Below are 21,752 nucleotides of genomic sequence, written 5' to 3'. Positions count from 1 at the left end.
TGTTTTGCATATCTGAAGCAAAACCAGAATTCCCTGCAGATGATTATAATAAAAAAAATGATTCTGAGAAATGCATTCATTTGCTCTCTGGAAAGCTGTGTGTCGCAGTTTTAAGCTTCTTGGATTTATTATCTGAAATTTCTAAGCTTTATCTTTTGGCACTGACTGCTACAAAATTATAGAAAATGGCTTTAAAGACTCAATATATTTACACAAAGATGTGTTAGTGTGATAATTCTGTATCAAGGAATATTAAATATTTTAATCTTCAGAAATCCAATTGGTATACTGATGTATCAAGGAATATTACACATCTTAATCCTCAGAAATTCAATTGGTATACTAATGTAAAATTCATAAAATTGAAATTGCTTTGGCTCTGATCTTCATAATGAAAGTGTTGTGATGCCTTTAAAAAAAACAGCATTAATGTCCTATCTTGAGACCTCAGTTCTCCTTGTCATCTTTGTCCCTCTCACCCTGCAATAAGTGATCCCCTGAAATGACCCAATGTTGTGTGCCTTCTATCTTGTTTGTCTCGTGGAGTTAATAAGCAAGGAGCTACAGGCAGCCTTGGTGCCGGGGTCCAGCCCCGGTGGATCCAGGGAATTCGAAGCGGGGACGGCGTTGGCATGAGAAAAACTTATTAATATAAGATTAGATTAGGAAGAAATAGTGTAGTAGGAAGATTAAGTGGAGAGAAGAGGCTGATTAACTTGGTTTACGTGGAAAACCAATAAAGTTCCAGACAAGGAGCTTGCACCATCTACGTTAGTCCGACAGCGCCCGTTTGAATATCGGAGAGTGCTCCGCCTTGGGCTCTCTCTCTTACAGATCTTAGAAGCCGGGACAAGTAAGTAGACACAGTGAGCCTCCACGCCCCAGATGGGAATTCAGCCTGAAATTAGAGTAAAGAGGAGAAACGGGGGAAACCAGTCCAGCGACTGGCTCTCCTTCTATTGTCCTTCAAGGCCTTTTATACTTTTGATTATACATAGAGATCAATGGGTAATACAAAATTATGTAGCGTTCGCAGCCCAGACTGTTTCCGTATATCTTTTTGTATACAAAAGGTCTCAGGTGATTTACATTATCTTCTGGCCAAGAGGCTTGTTAACACTTTTTGGCTCTCTTCCTTAATGAATGTTAATCTCGTTTCCCCTGAAGTGTTTTTTTTAATCTGCATCTCCTTAAAGCATTAAAGTTACATCTCTATAGAACAAAGGAGCAGTGGGTTATAACAAAGAAGGTGCTTAACTCAAAGATCTAATGTTGCTAATACCAGGTCTACTACTTGTTTTTCTATATACCAACTATATCTAAAAATAAAGGATATGAAAATTTGGCAGCAAGTATTGGCTCAACAAATGAAACCTTTAATCAGTCCTATTCTAATGATTTTGACTCCTGGGAAGCTCCTACATTCCTAGGATGTTTTAAGCTTCCTGTGCCTCCGGCAGTCAGGAGGCCTCAAACAATCACATGCGCAGCTGTACGAGTCCTGCAGGCAGGCTAGAAAGCCATCAGAGGGGTTTTTGGATTGAAACACTCTTCCAAATGCAGAAGACTAAAGCCCTGAATTGACTTTTTCCAGAGAATGTCAGAAGAGTGGAAAAGCAGGCAGATTCTTATTTTTTGGGGGGTGGATGCTCAGGAAATTCCAGGGGGAAAACCTGAGGTCTGATTAGCCTTGCCATCAGAGCTCTGCCGCGTGACCTTGTCACGGGTGGAATTCCTCATGCTGGCTCCCATTTCTTTTTGGTGTCTTCAGGGTGCCTTTTGAGGGCACTCCTCTGTCCTCTTCTTCCTTACTTTTTATACAGAAAAGGGAACTACAAGGTATTTTCACCCTCCCTGTATTTGTTCTGTGGCTTCAATAATATGAAAACTAGAATTTTCATAACATGCAGCAGCAGGGGTTTTTATTTTAAAGAGACAGAAGAAAAAAGAGGAAAAACACACAAACCGACAGTTAAACCCACAGCATCCAGAAACTTTCGGTCTTACTTCTCTTAAAAAGAGAAAGGTGCTCTGAAGGTTTTCACCTCTGGGTCTTAATGTACGCAGATGTTTCTGACACTTCAGAAGGGTTTGATGTTTCATAGTTACGGATAGAGTTCTGCAAACTGTTTTGTTCTAATACTTTATTCAATGTCAGTCTTCCTATCTGCAAGTTCAGTTATAGCTACACTTCAACATCTTTTTAGACCTTGAGAGCACTCATTGTTACAGACTGAATGTTTGTGTTCCCCACCCCCAAGTCATATTTGAAACCCAATCCCTGATACAATAATGGTGTTTGGAGGTGGGACCTTTGAGAGGTGATTAGGTCATGAGTGTAAAGGGCACTAATGGGATTAGTGCCCTTATGAGAGAAGCCACAGAGCACTCCCTTGCCCCTTCTGCCAGGTGGTGCTGGTATTCAGTCGCTGAGCCGTGTCCGACTCTTTATGACTCCACGGTCTGCAGCACACCGGGCTTCCCTGTCCTTCACTATCACCTGGAGTTTGCTCAGACTCATGTCCATTGAGTCGGTGATGCCATCCAACCATCTCATTTTCTGCTAGGTGAGAACACAAGAAGACAGTGTCTATGAACTAAATGAACTAGAGCTGGGGGTCTGTCTATAAGCAGACCCTCACCAGACACCTAATCTACTAGTGAAGCAAGAGGGAAGCCGGCAGAGCACAAACTGTAAAAGAATGATACAGCCTGAGGACATGACATAAATTGATTAGAACCAAACAGGTCAAAAATGGCAGACAAGTTGACTTCAGTACATGCTCACTGTATCACATCAGCTAAATGACACACCCACCAGCACCATGATAGGTCCAAGGTTGACTAAACACCAAAAAGTGGGTGGTAGCCCAATTCCTGGAAGTCCCCTTCCCCGAAATAGTTGGAATACTCCTCCCACTCATTAGCCTATGAAATTACTCAGCCCATGAAAACTAACTACACCATATCTCAACTTGTGTAATGGCCCACACTGTCTGTGGAGTGCATTTCTCTCTAAACAAATCCACTTCTTTGTTGCTCAGTTACTAAGTTGTGTCCAACTCTTTTGTGACCCCATGGACTGTAACCCACCAGGTTCCCCTGTCTGTAGGATTATTCAGGCAAGAATACTGGAGTGAGTTGCTATTTCCTCCTCCAGGGGATCTTCACAACCCAGGGATCGAACCCAGGTCTCCTGCATTGCAGGTAGATTCTTTACTGCAGAGCCACCAGGGAAACCACTTCTTACCTATCTCTTTGTTTCTCACTGAATTCTTTCTGCAATGAGACATCAAGAACCTGAGCTTCATGAAGTCCTGAGACTAGGTGTGTGACCTCAGTTAGAAGACCATGAGTTCAAGTCCCAGGCTGGGGTACACAGTTTCAGCTTCACCTTGATTTTGCATTTCCCAGCCTTCAGAACTGTGGGAAATAAATTTCTTTTGTTTACAAGCCACTCAGCCTATAGCCCTTTTGGCATGGCAGCACAAATGGATAAAGACACTCACCCTGCTGCTCTAGGGAATTCAAATCTTACACAAGCTAAAAATTTCACCTAAATACCACTGACTAGATAAAGAAAACAAACAGATGATGATCTTTAATTATTGCCTTCAGACGATGTTCAGCAACATCTGCCCACTCACTGTGCTGTAAAACGTTCTTAGGGGAGGACTGTCTCAGCACTATATGCTTACTCTGGTTAGTAAGGATCCATTTATACGTACGTCTGTGTGTATTATGCTATGCTCCCCAACTCCTTCTGTAAGCTTCTATTTCATTTTGTCAGTTCCAGGATATGTGTTCTCAAGAAAGGACATTTGGGACTCTTGAGTTTGCTCTGCATTTATTTTCTTGCTCTTAATCTTTGGTGATTCTCCCTCTATGAACTTACTGAAAACATTGGGTAATACATTTAGGAGAAGAATGTCAAAATCTGTATTGTATTGCTGAGAGAATTAAAGTAATCCTCCAGAGGAAACATCTGACACACACACAAATATCTTAAGCCTCATTTATAACAAGAAAAATAATTCCTTGGAAAAAAGTGAGGAAAGCACAGAAAAATAGGGTTTTGGACTCTGCCCAAGGTAAACCAAATCAGAGAAATTACTTATAAAGGCATTTTATGGTTTCTGCACTAGAAAGGAAGAAATGGCCGGGTCAGAAGTAATCCTCATTTTTGCAGGAACATACAAGAAGCAGTGCCTTGCTCTGATTTTCAAGTTGTCTTTCCAAGTATTTTTTCTAATGAATTCTCAGTAATTCACATGACTTCCGGCCCTCCCATTCTGCTCACTGGACAGCACACAGCAAGGATGAGTGTGGTGTCAGGTCAGTAAATCTGTGGTGGGCCAGGTCCTCTGTCCACAACCTTTAAATCATGCTCTGACTGATCTACAGCCAGGGAGCTTGGCTTTTGCCATTTCCAAATATAGACTATTGATTTTGTAACCAATACCTCAACAGTTAATCAAGAAATGATTATTTATGGAGAACCTTTAATTTGTTTTTCACCACTTGGGCCTGAGCAAGAGTATCCTTTATCTGTTCTCACAAATCTGATGCTAATCTGACTGGAGAGATGCACTGGTCAATATGTATTAGACACAAAACAGTGAGAAAGCTGTGCAAACCAAGATCAATACAATTAATGCTGTAGAGAGGAAACTCTCTTTGGGGTTCACAGACAAGGGAGATCTAGGGGAATAGAGATTGTCTAGGAAGGCTTCAGTCATGAAGGAGGTTCAAAGAGCCAGGGGCAAAGAGAGATGCATTATTGGCCAGCAAAAACAAGCAAAAATATGCTGAGGCAAGATCTGTGGCTTGTGGTGGTAAAAACACAGCCTACTCAGGGAAAATAAGCCTAAGGAGAAGTGTGAGCCGCCCACACATTCACCCTTGTGCACTGACACAAATCTCCACACAACTAAAGTTTAGCCATTTTTGGCCACTTGCCATTATCTTTATCCATTTATTTATTCATCTTCTCATTCATCTCATTCATCGCTCGGGGGAGTGTTTATAGAATGTTCATCTTATGCTGATATTGTACCAGTCACTATGGGAGCAAGGGTGAGCAAGGAGGCATTCTATCACGTTGGTTACAATCATGGGTTTTGTAGTAAAATAGACTTGATAAAGGTCTGGTTCTGCCAGCTACAATCTGAACAAATTATTTAATCTCTCAAAGCATCAATTTTGTAATCAGGAAGTATGAATATCTTATGTGATTTTTTAAAGACTTTTTAAAATGAGACCCACTTTTTAATTTATTGAATTTATTACAATATTGTTCCTGTTTTATGTTTTGGTTTTTTGGCAGAGAAGCATGGGGATCTTAGCTTCCTGAGCAGGGGTGGAACCTGCACCCCCTGTGTCAGAAGGCAAATCCTTGACCAGTGGATTGCCAGGGAAGTTCCCCTTATGTGGTTTTTATATTTAGTATGTTTTGCCTAGCCTTCCTTTCTCCTTATCAAATTTCCTTTAGAACTGCAGACCAAGATGGTGATAAGGGGAATCCTGAACTTCCCTCATCCCTCAGATAAACTGAATGTATGGCTAATCAGCTGTAATTTCCTTTGAGAGAAATTCAGAAACTACTTTGGTGATGCCTATGCACTGAACTGGCACAGCGCCAAACAACTGGTACAGGATCCCCAACTTCCAGCTTCCCCTTGAGGAGCAAAGGGTCTGGACCACATGTCCCTTACCCCTACTTTTAAGGCTCCTACCCAAGGGACAAGACCCCAAAAAACCTAGCTCTGAAAGCCAACAGAGCTTGTGTTCAGGAGACCCGTAGAACTTTAGCAGTGAAGCAGCAGTTCTCATCTCATCCTCTGCCCCCAGATGAGATGGCTGGATAGCATCACCGATTCAGTGGACACGAACATGGGCAAACACCGGGAGTAGTGAGGGACAGGGAGGCCTGGCATGCTGCAGTCCATGAGTCAGTGCAGAGTCAGACACGACTTAACAACTGAGCAACAACAACAAAGCAGCTGTTAGTGAGGGCACAAACATTCACTCTGTTATTCCTGCCAGGGCTCAGGGCACAGGAAGCTGGCAGAGAAGTGTATCTCTCAGTCTCCCCTGGCAGAGGCAGCCTGCCTATGTTACACGCTGTTTTGCTAAGTAGTGCTCATCCAGCAGCTAGCAAAAATTCTCCCTGGCTCCCGGAAGGTCTGATGGAAATTTCCCTTGACTTGTCTCTTGGGCTTGCTCTAACAATAAAATCAGGTTACCAGCAACTCTCTCGAAGGAGCTTGTCCAGGTATCAGTTCAGTTCAGTTCAGTAGCTCACTCGTGTCTGACTCTTTGCGACCTCATGGACTGCAGCACACCAGGCTTCCCTGTCCATCACCAACTCCTGGAGCGTACTCAAACTCATGTCCATCGAGTCGGTGATGCCATCCAACCATCTCATCCTCTGTTGTCCCCCTTCTCCTCCTGCATCTTTCCCAGCATCAGGGTCTTTTCCAGTGAGTCAGCTCTTTGCATCAGGTGGCCAAAGTATTGGAGTTTCAGCTTCAACATCAGTCCTTCCAATGAATATCCAGGACTGATCTCCTTCAGAATGGACTGGTTGGATCTCCTTGCAGTCCAAGGGACTCTCAAGAATCTTTTCCAACACCACAGTTCAAAAGCATCAATTCTTTGGCACTCAGCTTTCTTTATAGTCCAACTCTCACATCCATACATGACTACTGAAAAAACCATAGCTAAGACTAGACAGACCTTTGTTGGCAAAGTAACATCTCTGCTTTTTAATATGCTGCCTAGGTTGGTCATAGCTTTTCTTCCAAAGAGCAAGTGTCTTTTAATTTCATGGCTATGGTCACCATCTACAGTGACTTTGGAGCCTAGAAAAATAAAATCTGCCACTGTTTCCATTTTTTCCCCATCTATTTGCCATCAAGTGATGGGACCAGATGACAAGATCTTAGCTTTCTGAATGTTGAGCTTTAAGCCAACTTTTTCACTGTCCTCTTTCACTTTCATCAAGAGGCTCTTTAGTTCTTCTTCACTTTCTGCCATAAGACTGGTGTCATCTGCATATCTGAGATTGTTGATATTTCTCCCAGCAATCCTGACGTCAGCTTGTCCTTCGTCCAGCGCAGCATTTCACTTTGTGTACTCTGCATATAAGTTAAATAAACAGGGTGACAATACACAGCCTTGAAGTACTCCTTTCTTGATTTGGAAACAGTCTGTTGTTCCATGTCCAGTTCTAACTGTTGCTTCTAGACCTGCATACAGATTTCTCAGGAGGCAGGTCAAGTGGTCTGATATTCCCATCTCTTGAAGAATTTTCCACAGTTTGTGATCCACAGAATCAAAGGCTTTGGCATAGTCAATAAAGCAGAAGGAGATGTTTTTCTGAACTCTCTTGCTTTTTCAATGATCCAATTTCGATGGCAATTTGATCTCTGGTTCCTCTGCCTTTCCTAAAACCAGCTTGAACATCTGGAAGTTCACAGTTCACGTATTGCTGAAGCCTGGCTTGGAGAATTTTAAGCATCATTTTACTAGTGTGTGAGATGAGTGCAATTGTGTGGTAGTTTGAACATTCTTTGGCATTGCCTTACTTAAGGATTGGAATGAAAACTGACCTTTCCCAGACCTGTGGCCACTGCTGACTTTTCCAAATTTGCTGGCATATTGAGTGCAGCACTTTCACAGGATCATCTTTCAGAATTTGAAATAGCTCAGTTGGAATTCCATCACCTCCACTAGCTTTGTTCATAGTGATGCTTCCTAAGGCCACTTGACTTCACATCCCAGGATATCTGGCTCTAGGCAAGTGATCACACCATCGTGATTATCTGGGTCACGAGGATCTTTTTTTGTGTAGTTCTTTTGTGTATTCTTGCCACCTCTTCTTAATATCTTCTGTTTCTTTTATACCATACCATTTCTGTCCTTTATTGTGCCCATCTTTGCATGAAATGGTCCCTTGGCAATTCTAGTCTTTCCCATTCTATTGTTTTCCTCTATTTCTTTGCATTGATCTCTGAGGAAGGCTATCTTATCTCTCCTTGCTATTCTTTGGAACTCTGTATTCAAATGGGTATATCTTTCCTTTTATCCTTTGCCTTTCGCTTCTCTTCTTTTCACAGCTATTTGTAAGCCCTCCTCAGACAACCGTTTTGCCTTTTTGCATGTCTTCTCCTTGGGGATGGTCTTGATCCCTGCCTCCTGTACAATGTCATGAACCTCCGTCCATAGGTCTTCAGGCACTCTGTCTATCAGATCTAGTCCCTTGAATCTATTTGTCATTTCCACTGTATAATGATAACGGATTTGATTTAGGTCATACCTGAACGGTCTAGTGGTTTTCCCTAATTTCTTCAGTTTAAGTCCAGGCATAAGTGATGAGGAACAGAAATAGAAAGATGAAAAGGAATGATGGGAAGAAGAGAAAAGGGCTGGAAGAGGGAGTTACCCAGATGTAAGGAAGGTAGGTAGAGACTAAGGCAGTGAGTACTGGGCATGAGACAAGAGACACTAGCAGGCGTGGGCATGACAAAGGTAGCACATAAGCTCTGACTGGCTGTAGAGACCTTAACTGATGCAAGTCTCTCCATGGGAAGTCATGGAGAGAAGCAAAGCCTATGTGGCCAACACAGTGGACTAAGGCAAAGCACAGTAAATAGGCAGCGGGGAGGCCAACCTCAGAACCCCTGCCATGCACCTGTGAGGCAGTCCCAGTGACGCAGCTCATTGGGTGTCACTGTTCTCACAGAATCCATGTAGTTGTTCTACAGACTCTTTCACTATATTTCACTCCATATTTATTTACTTTAATTCAGCTTTTTATTATGGGAAGCTCTGACCTTTTCCTGGGATTCCCAGGTCGAGCTACTGATAAAGAACCCCAGTGCCAATGCAGGAGACGTAAGAGACGTGGGTTTGATCCCTGGGTCAGGAAGCTCCCCTGGAGAAGGAAATGGTAACCCACTGCAGTATTCTTGCCTGGAGAATCCCATGGACAGAGGAGCCGGGTGGGCTGCAGTCCATGGGGTCACAGAGTCAGACACAACTGAAGCTATTTGTCATGCCCACGCACGCTGATCTTTTCCAGGTAATTTGGTTGATGGGATAGCTCTTCTCTGACTTCAGCTGGACCTACCTAATATGGGAGGTCTCAATATCCAGGGCTCCAGGGGTAGATGTCATATATCTAATGCCCTTTATATTTAGGTTCAGATCGAAGCTTGACTCCCTGTATGCTCAAGAAATACTGATTCAACTGTATCTTTAGGAATGTCTTTATTATCATCTGTAGAGATTTAGAGAGGGGTGTGAAAACCAGACAGGAGAAAAGGTCTGAGGATGACATCCAAGTTTTACATTTGTCTAAAGAGATTGATTGTGATTCTGGTAGAAATGTAGACTCTGGGGTAGGGATCAGGTTGCAGAGTGAGGGAAGACGGTGGGTCTCAGGATCACGGATCTTCCAATCTACACCATTTCCCCTTTAGTATTTTCATGCCTCTTCATATTATCGTTACTATCAAACTCTTATTTTCTTCCTGTGCTCGTTAAATAGCTAACAGTAGTGCCAGCGAATGAACGATGTTCTGAGTCGTGTTTTAGATTTTCAAGTGGTCATAAGCAGTTTTGGTTCACTTAAGCATATTATAATCAGCAACAACATGAAGGAAACAGAAAAACTGCTATTTAAAATCTCAACAATTACACTGATTTCTTAATGGTGGATGTAGAACAAAAGATCCATGTTACAAGGAGAAAGTAATTTTAAAACAGCAGGTTTACTATATGATCAGTTGTGTCCAGAATGATTTGCAGTAAATACAACTAAGGAACTATATCATGAACTGTCTTCTACGTGTTTTTCACTTTTTGCAATTATCTAAAACTTTTCTCTGAACAGTGCTCTTCACATACATATGAAGGTTCACACTTTCAGACAATGTCTTGTCATAAAGCTATTTGACATCATAAAACTTTATCTCTTTTCATGAAAAGGAAAAAAAGCAGGCACAGATACACTGGACACTGTCTAGTAATGTCACCAAAGGTCTCTGTTGAATTTACGGTCACTCCTCAGTATCTGCTAGGAAGTGGCTCCAGGACCCCTGAGGATACCAAAATCCATGGATGCTCAAGCCCCTTACATAAAATGGCCCAGGATTTGCACGCAGTGTAAGCACATCCTCCTGTACACTTTAAATCTCCTCAAGATTTATAAAGGCAAATACAATGTAAATGCTATGTAAATAGTTGCCTGCACACAGCAAATTCAAGTGTTGCTTTTTTGGAACTTCCTGGAATTTCTTTTCCAAATATCGTTGATCCATAATTGGTTGAATCTGTGGATACAGAACCCCTGAAAATGGAGAGCCCACTGTACTAGACACTTTTTCTTTCAGTTTTATTGAGAGTCACTTTTTAAATCAGCACATAGAAGGATGTACTTTTTCCATCCCAGGGTCCTATTTATCACGGCTGTTTTAAATTTTTGATCTGATACATCCAACATCTCTGGAATATCTGAGTGTGGCTCTGATGCTTCTTTTGTCTCTCCAGCTTTTGTGTGTGTGTGTGTGTGTGTGTGTGTTTTAGTATGCTTTGAACTGAACATGATGTACTGGGTAAAAACAACTGAGGTGAATGAGCCTTTAGGGTAAGGTTCTCTGTATATCTAGGTAGGAGTCAGGCTGTGTTTACTGTTTGCTCTTTTCTGCAGCTGTTGGAGGCTGAGTTTTCCTCTGATGTCATTGTTTTTTATCTCCCCTGTTATTTAGTTTCCCTATAGGTTTCTTCTTAAGTAGGATGAGGCATGCAGTTCTTCCATGTAATGGCCTGTTGTTATACATACGAGGCCCACTGATGCAGTGTTAAGGTGGACAGGCATACCTTATATTATTGCACTTAGCTTTACTGTGCTTTGCAGATGTTGTGGTTTTTACAGATTGAAAGTCTGTGTCAACCCTGTAACAAGCAAGTCTATGGGCATAAACTTTCCAACAACATTTGCTCACTTTGTGTCTCTGTGTTGCCTTTTGGTAACTGTCACAATATTTCAAACTTTTTCATTATAATTATATATATTATGGTGGTCTGCGGTCAGTGATCTTTGATGTTACTATTGTAATTGTTTTGGGGAGGCACAAGTTGCACCCATATGAGGGGATGGACAATAAATGTTGGATGTGTTCTGACTGCTCCAACAACCAGCCATTGCCCCATCTCTCCCCCTCTCCTTGGGCCTCCCTATTCCCTGAGACACAACAACAGGAAATAACATCAATTGATAACCCTGCAACAGCCTCTAAGTGTTCAAATGAAAGGAAGGTCACATGTCTCTCACTTTAAATCAAAAGCTAGAAATAATGAAGCTTAGTGAGGAAGGCAGGTTGAAAGCCAGATGGGCTGAAACCTAGCTTTCTTGTGTCAAAAGTTACCCCAGTTGAGAATGCAAAAGAAAAGTAACTTGAAGGAAATTAAAAGTTTTACTGCAGTGAACACATGAATGATAAAGGGGGGGGGGGGGGGTGAAGCAGCCTTCTTGTTGATATGGAAAGTTTGGTAGTCTGGGTAGATCACATCAGCCACAAAAGTCCCTTAAGCCAAAACCTAACGCAGAGCAAAGCCCTAACTCTCTTCAGTTCTAGAGTAGAAGGTGGCTGATGTTTCTGAGTGGCATCTGAATTCTGTTTAGAGTGAAAATAGTCCAGGGGTTAAGAATCTGCCTTGCAATGCAGGGGGCATGGGTTCGATCCCTGGTGGGGGAAGTAAGATCCACAAACCAAAGAGCTACTAAGCCCATGCGCCATAGCTAGAGAGCCCATCCATGTGGTGCAATTAAAGATACGTGACACACATATGCCACCACTAAGACCCAAAGCAGCCAAATAAATAAATACAGAAATTTTTTTTTTTAATAAGTTTAAAATTTTTTCATAAAGAAGACAGTAAACAGCTGACGTGGTTTTTCTCCTATACTCATTCTGCCTTACTGGAGCAGCAGTTATTTAAGTATCAGTGAGGTAACAGCTTGAGGTCAAAAGCTCACACACAGAGTAATGAAAAGACAGGTGGAAAGAACCCAGGTCTCTGAAAGTATCATTCAACAGCTCAACAAATATCAATAACCACCTACTCACAGAGCTGTAATGTAACACATGTGTGTGCATGCTACGTCGCTTCAGTCATGTTCAACTCTTTGCAACCCCCTGGGACTATAGCCTGCCAGGCTCCTCTGCCCATGGGATTTTCCAGGCAAGAATACGGGAGTGAATTCCCAGGCCCTTCTCCAGGGGATCTTCCCAGCCCAGGAATTGAACTGGCATCTCTTGTGTCTCCTGCGTTGGCAGGCAGGTTCTTTACCAGTAGAGTCACCTATAAACAACAACAGATGGCATTCTTCTATTTGGCTCCCTATATTCATCAATCAGTTCAGCTCAGTCACCCAGTCATGTCCGACTCTTTGCGACCCCATGGACTGTAGCACGCCAGGCTTCCCTGTCTATCACCAACTCCCAGAGCTTACTTAAACTCATGTCCATCGAGTCTGTCATGCTATCCATCCATCTTATTCTCTGTTGTCCCCTTCTCCTCCTGCCTTCAATCTTTCCCTGCATCAGGGTCTTTTCCAGTGAGTCTGTGCTTCTCATCAGGTGACCAAAGTATTGGAGTTTCAGCTTCAGCATCAGTCCTTTTAATGAATATTCAGGACTGATTTCCTTTACAATTGACTGGTTTGATCTCCTTGCAGTCTGAGGGACTCTCAAGTGTGTCTTCTCTAACACCATAGTTCAAAAGCATCAATTCTTATAAAGTCATAGATGACAGTGTACTATTCTCAGAAGCAACGTGCTACAAGTTGGTTTCAAGCCATAGACTGTGGACAATGAGTAAACAAGGAAACAGAGCAGTCAGTGGGGATCCCAAGCACAAACATGCCAGGTTGGACAGTACTGGCCCTCACTATGCCGTGTCTAAACACTTGGCCAAACTGCCATCTGCCGAAGCTTGCTGTACAGACTCTTTACCGGGCTAGCCCAGAAATACTACGGAAAACAGCAAAAAAAGGTGTTACACAGCACTTTCTCTGACTATTAAAATCACCCACCCCATTTACTCTAACTGAATTAGTGGATGAAACATACATAAAATTCAATAAATTATAGATAATAAAATTAACTATTATTAGATTAGAAGAATTTACATTAGCTACGTAAATTCTGAAGTGTAACTTAGAATCCAGCTTATCAAGTAAGAAACTGACCCTAGGGACAGCTTAGATTAGTGAATTTCTGTTTTTAGTTCTTGGGTAGGCTGGTATTTGCTTATCTGACATCTCCACCAAAAGTTGGGCAGGCAGTGCTGCCAATTAACTGTAGTGGTTGACAGCATTTTAGAAACATGAGTCTCAGGAGAGAGGAATTCATCTTTCTGGTGAACTCATCTTTTGGTAATTGATCTTTTTCTGAGATCAGTGAATATGGCAGAAGATCCAACTCAACTCACTTGCCGGCTTGCTTGTCACCAGACACCTCTGAGAAAGACACTGCTGGAGAGAGGTAGAGGGGACGACACCAGTGCAGAAGAATCTCCTCTACACACTGGTGTGTGTGGCACAGCCCAGGAGACTCAGCCGCTTGCGGCAGGGCTGGACTGATGACCCGTAGCACAAGGCCTGGAGACACAGGGCACAGAGCACGATGCAGCAGGTAAGGGGCTGTCCCCAGGAGAAGGCAGGGCCAGTCCATGAATAAACAAAACCCAGATGCTGAAGTCCACCAACCCCACAGGAAAACCGACACTCAGTCTTAAATCAAAGCGTCAACAAAGCAGAAATTCAGCAAATTTGTTCTATTTCTGATTGGCTGCTCTTAACCAAGACAATTCAGTCTATCCATTTTGTCCTTGTGTTTGAGTAAGTCTCTGACATAGCAGGGGTTTATTACAATGGACTGGATTAAAATGCTACTGTGATTTTTTTTGTTCTCATTGGCATGTAAATTCTCCTTCTTTTTTTTTTTTTTTTTTAATGGAGCATGATTTGAACCATGAGACAGGAAGGTCAGAGACAGTCCTTAGGAAAGTCAAGGAAAGAAGTAATTCTGAACCAAAGATGCTCACAACGGCATACTTTTCAACTTTAGTACATTTTGTACAACTTTGCACCAGTTATTGCCAAAGGATATTTTTCCTTCACCCGTTTAACAACTTCATTTATTCTTTACCCATCTTAGCCACTGATTGAGTAGAAATTCTTACCCATTTTCAGAATGAAACAAATACCACAACTAACAGATAGGACTTTTCTGGCCAGGGAGTAACTTGTGTGCACTTCTGGTCAGGCTGATCACAGGAATGGAAAAAGGACTGCTGGCATTGTGCCCAGCAGATTATCCACCCTCCAATCCTGCTTCTGCTAGCTGGGGTTCAAGTAGCTGATGGCACTGAACAGTCAGCCATGTGAATCCTGTTGCATCACAGATCCCCTCAGAGTCAAGAAAATCCTTAAGATGATCAAGAAATGCTAAAGAAGTCATGGAACCATTTTTAAACGGTGATTGTGAGCACAGTGCAATACTTTAACAAGAAAAAGAATATCTGAGTGGCCTATAACTGGATGTTAAGTGGACTCTGAGTTTTCCACAAGGCAGAGAAGAGAAGAATAATATAAGCAAGATAGTATTTTGACATTACTATGTGGGTTTTTTTTCTTCTTTTCCCTCTGCCCTCTCAATTTCCAAGGGTTGACTCTGAGTTTATGGCTCTCTTCAGGTGGTGGGGTAGGGTGGAGAACTACCTTGCCTGGCAAATGTGTTTTCTTTTGGCCTGTAATTCCAAAACCCTAAGCTCAAAAGGAGAGGTTTCACCCATGTAGGATAAGAAACTCTGCGGAAGTAGGAGTGAGTGTGGGGGCCCTCACTCCAAGCCTGACAGATTCTCCTTGAGATGAGGGAGAGACAAAGACATCTACGGGTCCAGAGGGGCTTCCCAGATGGCTCGGCAGTAAAGAATCTGCCTGCCAATGCAGGAGATGCAGGTTCGATCCTTGGGGTGGCAAGATCCCCAGGAGAAGGAAATGGCAACCCACTCCAGTATTCTGGCTTGGAGAATCCCAAGGATGGAGGAGCCTGGTGGGCTACAGGTCACGAGGAGATGAACACGACTAAGCATGAGCACTTACTGGACTTTTAATGGGGATTCAGAGAGCAGAGCTTCTCTGGACTCCGTTTCTCACTAATTTCTCCAGGAAAAAAAAAAAAAAGCCTCTTAGGGATTCCGACAAGGCATGGTTAGGAAGATGGGACCAGGCAACCAGAACGGTGCAAGGTGGCAGGGGGACTCGGTAGTCGGAAGCAGTGGAGTCTGCACAACAATGACCGATGACCAGGGCTTCAGTGCTGCATTAGACCTGTGATGCCCAGAGGACCAAAAGACAAGATGAGCTCAAGGGCTTCAGATGCAGGAACAGAATGCACCAGACCTCTATCACCCTCCTGCATGTTGCAACTGGTGCAGAATTTGTTTTGAGCCCTCCTGGGCAACATGGCCTGTCCCTGTCCCATCCCGTATAAGGAAAGGTATTTGTCCTGTCCTTCCCGTGCCCCATGTAAGGAAAGTACATGTACCTCCTTCAACCAGCAAATGAGTTGCAAGGTTTCTACCCTGGTGCTTTGTTCCTGGCTATAAAGTCACGCAACTGACCCATATTCGGGGTCTGTTCTCCCTGACTAGCAGGAAGCTGGCCTGCTGTCCTGGGAGCAGCCCCTACGAACAAATTCTATTCTCTTTCATTCTGTCTCATGTCTGGAAATTCTTTCCCAACCTGCACACAGACAGTGACAAGAACCATGTGGCAGGAATGAAGCACTGAGAGTATGTGGGACTCTACTAAGAGATTAGAAATTAATCTGTGTGTGGGAAAAAGTTCAAGTTCTGTTTCTTTCATCTAGAAGATTTTCATTGGTTTCATATCCAGAAAACTGTCCCCTCTCTGGGTATCCTTATAACCTCCACCTGCCCTGACTCCACCCCACTCCTCAAACCCAGCTCAGTTTCAGTTCAGTCGCTCAGTCGTGTCTGACTCTTTGCGACCCCATGAATCGCAGCACGCCAGGCCTCCCTGTCCATCACCAACTCCCGGAGCTCACTCAAACTTGTGTCCATAGAGTCAGTGATGCCATCCAGCCATCTCATCTTCTGTCGTCCCCTTCTCCTCCTGTCCCCAATCCCTCCCAGCATCAGGGTCTTTTCCAGTGAGTCAGCTCTTCGCATGAGGTGGTCAAAGTATTAGAGTTTCAGCTTCAGCATCAGTCCTTCCAATGAACACCCAGGACTGATCTCCTTTAGAATGGACCCGTTGGATCTCCTTGCAGTCCAAGGGACTCTCAAGAGTCTTCTCCAACACCACAGTTCAAAAGCATCAATTCTTCGGCACTCAGCTTTCTTTATGGTCCAACTCTCACACCCATACGTGACCACTGGAAAAACCATAGCCTTGACTAGATGGACCTTTGTTGGCAAAGTAATATCTCTGCTTGTGAATATGCTATCTAGGTTGGTCATAACTTTTCTTCCAAGGAGTAAGTATCTTTTAATTTCATGGCTGCAATCACCATCTGCAATGATTTTGGTGCCCCCCAAAATAAAGTCTGACACTGTTTCCACTGTTTCCCCGTCTATTTCCCATGAAGTGATGGGACCAGATGCCATGATCTTCGTTTTCTGAATGTTGAGCTTTAAGCCAACTTTTTCACTCTCCTCTTTCACTTTCATCACGAGGCTTTTTAGTTCCTCTTCACTTTCTGCCATAAGGGTGGTATCATCTGCATATCTGAGGTTATTGATATTTCTCCTGGCAGTCTTGATTCCAGCTTGTGCTTCTTCCAGCCCAGCGTTTCTCTTGATGTACTCTGCATATTGTCACCTCAAACCCAATGTAACCACCTTGTCTGATTTCTAATTCCATCAATTGGTTTGGACTATGAGAGACTTTCTTATTAAAAGGCATCATACAATCTCTTCTCTTTCATGTCTGGCATCTATTCTACAATATTATGCTACAGTTTTGGTTTGTGATTTTTATTGTGAAGTACAATTCCACTGTAATAATATACAATTTACTTGTCCATTTTGTTGACACTCCTTTGTTGTTCCCTATTTATGGCTTTACAGGATTAAGTGGCTTCAAGATTTATGTACATGTCTTTTGTTTAAAAATACAATCTTAAGTAAGTCACACATCAAAAAAGAAACTACAATGAATGATGAAGAAAGTCATACTTGGAATTGACTTACACTGAAAGCATTACATAAAATTTGTGGGAATGCAATAAAAACAGTGCTTTGAAGAAAATTGATAGCCTTATATGCTATAATTTATCATTTACAGCCACAGAAAAGGCTATCGGCTAAAAAATTAATGATTAGGGATTTAGTACTGGCCAGGGGGGAGTAGCAAGTAACTTATTCTTCTGCTGTAAACAACTATAAGCCTGTATAAAATATGGGAAAGCAACCATTTTCAGGCAATGGACAATAAGCCAGCACAAGGTTATGATCTTTGAGAAAAGGAAACACACAGTGAGCTCAATATTCATGCTGGTTTCTACTAGGGCACTTCCTAAACGGCAGCAGAGACATGGTGCCGAAACAGAGGCTGTTGAGGGCGAGGTGGCCGACTCTGCGCTGGTGCTGCTGTGGGCAAGGCTACGGAAGACGTAAGCCATACAAACAAAGAGCCCCAGAACAGTGCACTGAAACGCCCTGGAGACTGCAAGCAGACGCTCAGCGGAGTATGGGCCGAGCGAGACTCTGGGAGGCTCAGCAGAGAAAGGCAATAGGCGTGTTGGCAGGGCTGGAGGCTCTGTGGTGGCACAGGGCAGGGAGACACTGGAGTTCTGAGCAGCTTGTTAATGCCTCTCAGCCACTCTTGTAATTTCATACAGACGACACCTGTAAGGGTTTATCTAAACATTCACCCTTTTACTGTCTACCCTTCTGTCTTGCAACCCCAACTGTTCTTTTGGAGTCATTTTCCTTCTCTTTGAGGGCTTCCCTGATGGTTCAGACAGTAAAGAATTCTGTCTGCAACTCGGGAGACCTGGGTTTGACCCCGGGGTTGGGAAGACTTCCTGGAGAAGGGAAAGGTTACCCATTCCAGTATTCTGGCCTGGAGAATCGCAGTCTTTTTGAAGTCAATAACGTAAGAGTTCTTTTGAAATAAGTTTCTTTGCAGTAGACATTCCCCTTTACAGATACTGTAAATTTATAAATAGCTTGTGTTGCTTTTATTCCTGAGTTAGTGTTGCGGAATGCTGGGTTCTGGCTGACTTATCCTCACTACATCTTGTAATTTTCATTCCGCAGTATTTTAAGGTCAATTTCTGCCATTGAGAAGTCTGCTCTCACGACGCCACAGTCCGTCCTCTCTCTGTAACTGTTCCTAAGATCTCCTCTCCTTTGGTGTTTGCAGATCCTCTGCAGCGTTTCTAGGTGTGGGCTTCTCTTTAGTATCCTTCTGGAGATACACTGTACTTCCTGAGTCCTCTTAGATGTCATTTAAATTTTGCAAAATCTGCAGTCGTTTTCATTTAAACTATTTCCTCTCTATTTGCTCCCTTTAACCTCCTGAGACACCAGTTGCTTACAAGTTAGAATTTTTCACTCAACCCTCCTTGTCCCTTAACCTTTCTTTCATATTTTCCTTCTTGTCATCTCTCTTCAGTAAATTCAGCTAAATTCTTCAGATACATCTTCTCCTTGGTTGTAACTAACCTGCTGTGGAACTCACTCACTGTGATTTGACATCAACAATTCAGTTTTCCATTTCCTAAAGTTTTGATTCCGTGTTTTTTTCAAGTTTCTCTATTGATTCCTTGTATTTCTTTATAACTATGTCCTTTATATATTTATACAACTCACAGCAACTGTTCTGCATTCTGTATCTGACTCCTCTAGTCCACAGATTTGGGGTAACCTAAATTGGCTGGTCACTGATTCTGCAATTTCCACTCATAGCCTGTCTTCTCATGTATGTGGTAATTACTGTTTCTAAGGTCATGCTTGATTTTAGTCATTTAGGCCAGAGAAGAGAAACTGCACCCATATGGGAGATTGCTGCTTCTGAAGGCAGCACCCTGCCCTCTGGCTCCTCACTGTCCCAGTGTCCCTTTTGGGAGAAGACACAATGAATCTTCCTCCATCCACTGATCTTCTTTCAACAAATATTTATTAGCATTCATAACGTGCCTGGCACAGTTCGAGGTGCTTGGCTTGTAAGAAGACCACTACAGGCCAAATGTTAAGCGCTTTGGGAAAAACTAAGGCAGGACAGGAGGACAGAATGTGCTTAGACTTGGAGAGAGGTTTTGCGATCTTTGAATAGGGTCGGGGAAGCCCTGCGTGAGAAGACAGCATCTGGCCTCAGGGAGAGGAGGGAGCCAAGCACACAGATGACTGAGAAGTGAGCATTCTGGTGGAAGGAGCAGCAGATGCCAAGGCCCTGAGATGGAAACACATCTGACGTGTTGGAACAGCTACAAAGAGATCAGTGTGGCTGAAAGGGAGTGAGGCAGCAGAAGAATGATAGGAGACGAGGTCAGAGAGGAAGCAACAGCAAGTCCTCAGGGCTTGGCAGGCCACTGCAGGAGTGCAGACCTCTACTGTGCGTGAAATGAGAAGGCACTAGAGGTTTTGAGCCGGCCAGTGACGTGATCCATTAGGATCTAACCGGCTCACTCTGGGTTCTGTGTTAGCAATCACTTGTGGAAAGAGTGAAAGGGTGAAGCAGGCAGGAGAGTTGAGGCACAGTGACGCCACAGGAGAGAGGACAGCGCCACTGGCCAGGGTGACAGCAGCAGCGCCCACAGGAAGCAGTCACTCTGGATACAGTCTGACGGCCGAGCCAGCGCGCTGTGCTGATGAACTGGACGTGAGCTGGGAGAGAAAAAAGACTAAGACAGCTCTGAGAGTCTGGCAGATGCAGTTAATATCTCTTGAGAAGGCAGAGGCTGTGGGAGAAGCAGATACTGCTGTAGGTGAGAGAAAGGACAGATGAAGTTGGAACATGATACATTTAGATGTTACTGGATATCCGAATGGAGGTGTCAGGTAATCAGTCAGATACTTGAATCTAAAGATCAGGGAGAGGTCTGGGCTGGAGACATGAATCGGACTCCAGCATATGACAGTATTTAAAGCCAGTTCAGTTCAGTAGCTCAGTCGTGTCCCACTCTTTGTGACCCCATGAACTGTGCACACCAGGCTTCCCTGTCCATCACCAACTCCCAGAGTTTACTCAAATCATGTTCATTGAGTCAGTGATGCCACCCAACCATCTCACTGTCTGTCGTCCCCTTCTCCTCCCACCTTCAATCTTTCCCAGCATCAGGGTCTTTTCTAATGAGTCGGTTCTTCACATCAGGTGGCCAAAGGACTAGAGTTTCAGCTTCAGCATCAGTTCTTCCAATGAATATTCAGGAATAATCTCCTTTAGGATGGGCTAGTTGGATCTCCTTGCAGGCCAAGGGACTCTTAAGAGTCTTCTCCAACACCACAGTTCAAAAGCATCAATTCTTTGGTGCTCAGCTTTCTTTATAGTCCAACTCTCACATCCATACATGACTACTGGAAAACCATAGCCTTGACTAGACAGACCTTTGTTGGCAAAGTAACATCTCTGCCTTTTAATATGCTATCTAGGTTGGTCATAGCTTTTCTTCCAAGGAGCAAGTGTCTTTTAATTTCATGGCTGCAGTCACCATCTGCAGCGATTTTGGAGCCCAAGAAAATAAAGTCTGTCACTATTTCCATTGTTTCCTCATCTATTTGCCATGAAGTGATGGGACCAGATGTCATGATCTTACTTTTCTGAATGGTGAGGTGTAAGCCAACTTTTTCACTTTCCTCTTTCACTTTCATCAAGAGGCTCTTTAGTTCTTCTTCACTTTCTGCCAAAAGAGTGGTATCATCTGCATATCTGAGGTTATTGACATTTCTCCCAGCTTATGCTTCATCCAGCCCAGCATTTCTTATGATGTACTCTGCATGTAAGTTAAATAAACAGGGTGACAATATACAGCCTAGAAGTTCTCCTTTTCCGATTTGGAACCAGTCTGTAGTTCCATGTCCAGTTCTAACTGTTGCTTCCTGACCTGCATACAGATTTCTCAGGAGGCAGGCCAGGTGGTCTGGTAATTCCCATCTCTTGAAGAATGTTTCACAGTTTGTTGTGATCCACACAGTTAAAGACTTTGGCATAGTCAATAAAGCAGAAATAGATGTTTTCCTGGAACTCTCTTGCTTTTTTGAAGATGCAACAGATGTTGGCAACTTGATCTCTGGTTCCTCTGCCTTTTCTAAAGCTAGCTTGAACATCTGAAAACTCAAGGTTCATGTACTGTTGAAGCCTGGCTTGGAGAATTTTGAGCATGACTTTACTTTACCAGCATGTGAGATGAGTGCAATTGTGCAGAAGTTTGAGCATCCTTTGGCATTGCCTTTCTTTGGGATTGGAATGAAAACTGACCTTTTCCAGTTCTGTGGCCACTGCTGAGTTTTCCAAATTTGCTGGCATATTGAGTACAGCATTTTCACAGCATCATCTTTCAGGATTTGAAATAGCTCAACTGGAATGTCAATTACAGTGAAGCACTGTCTCAGCAATCTGCTTCTACTGTAGCTTGGTGCAATGTTCTGGGGGTTAGGGAGAAAGTGACCAAACTTTCCAAGTGAAAAGTCAGCATGAACTACCAGGAAAC

The sequence above is a fragment of the Budorcas taxicolor genome, chromosome 12 (assembly GCF_023091745.1).
Source record: "Budorcas taxicolor isolate Tak-1 chromosome 12, Takin1.1, whole genome shotgun sequence".
NCBI classification, from domain to species: Eukaryota; Metazoa; Chordata; class Mammalia; order Artiodactyla; family Bovidae; genus Budorcas; species Budorcas taxicolor.
Note: the sequence above shows the minus strand (reverse complement) of the source record.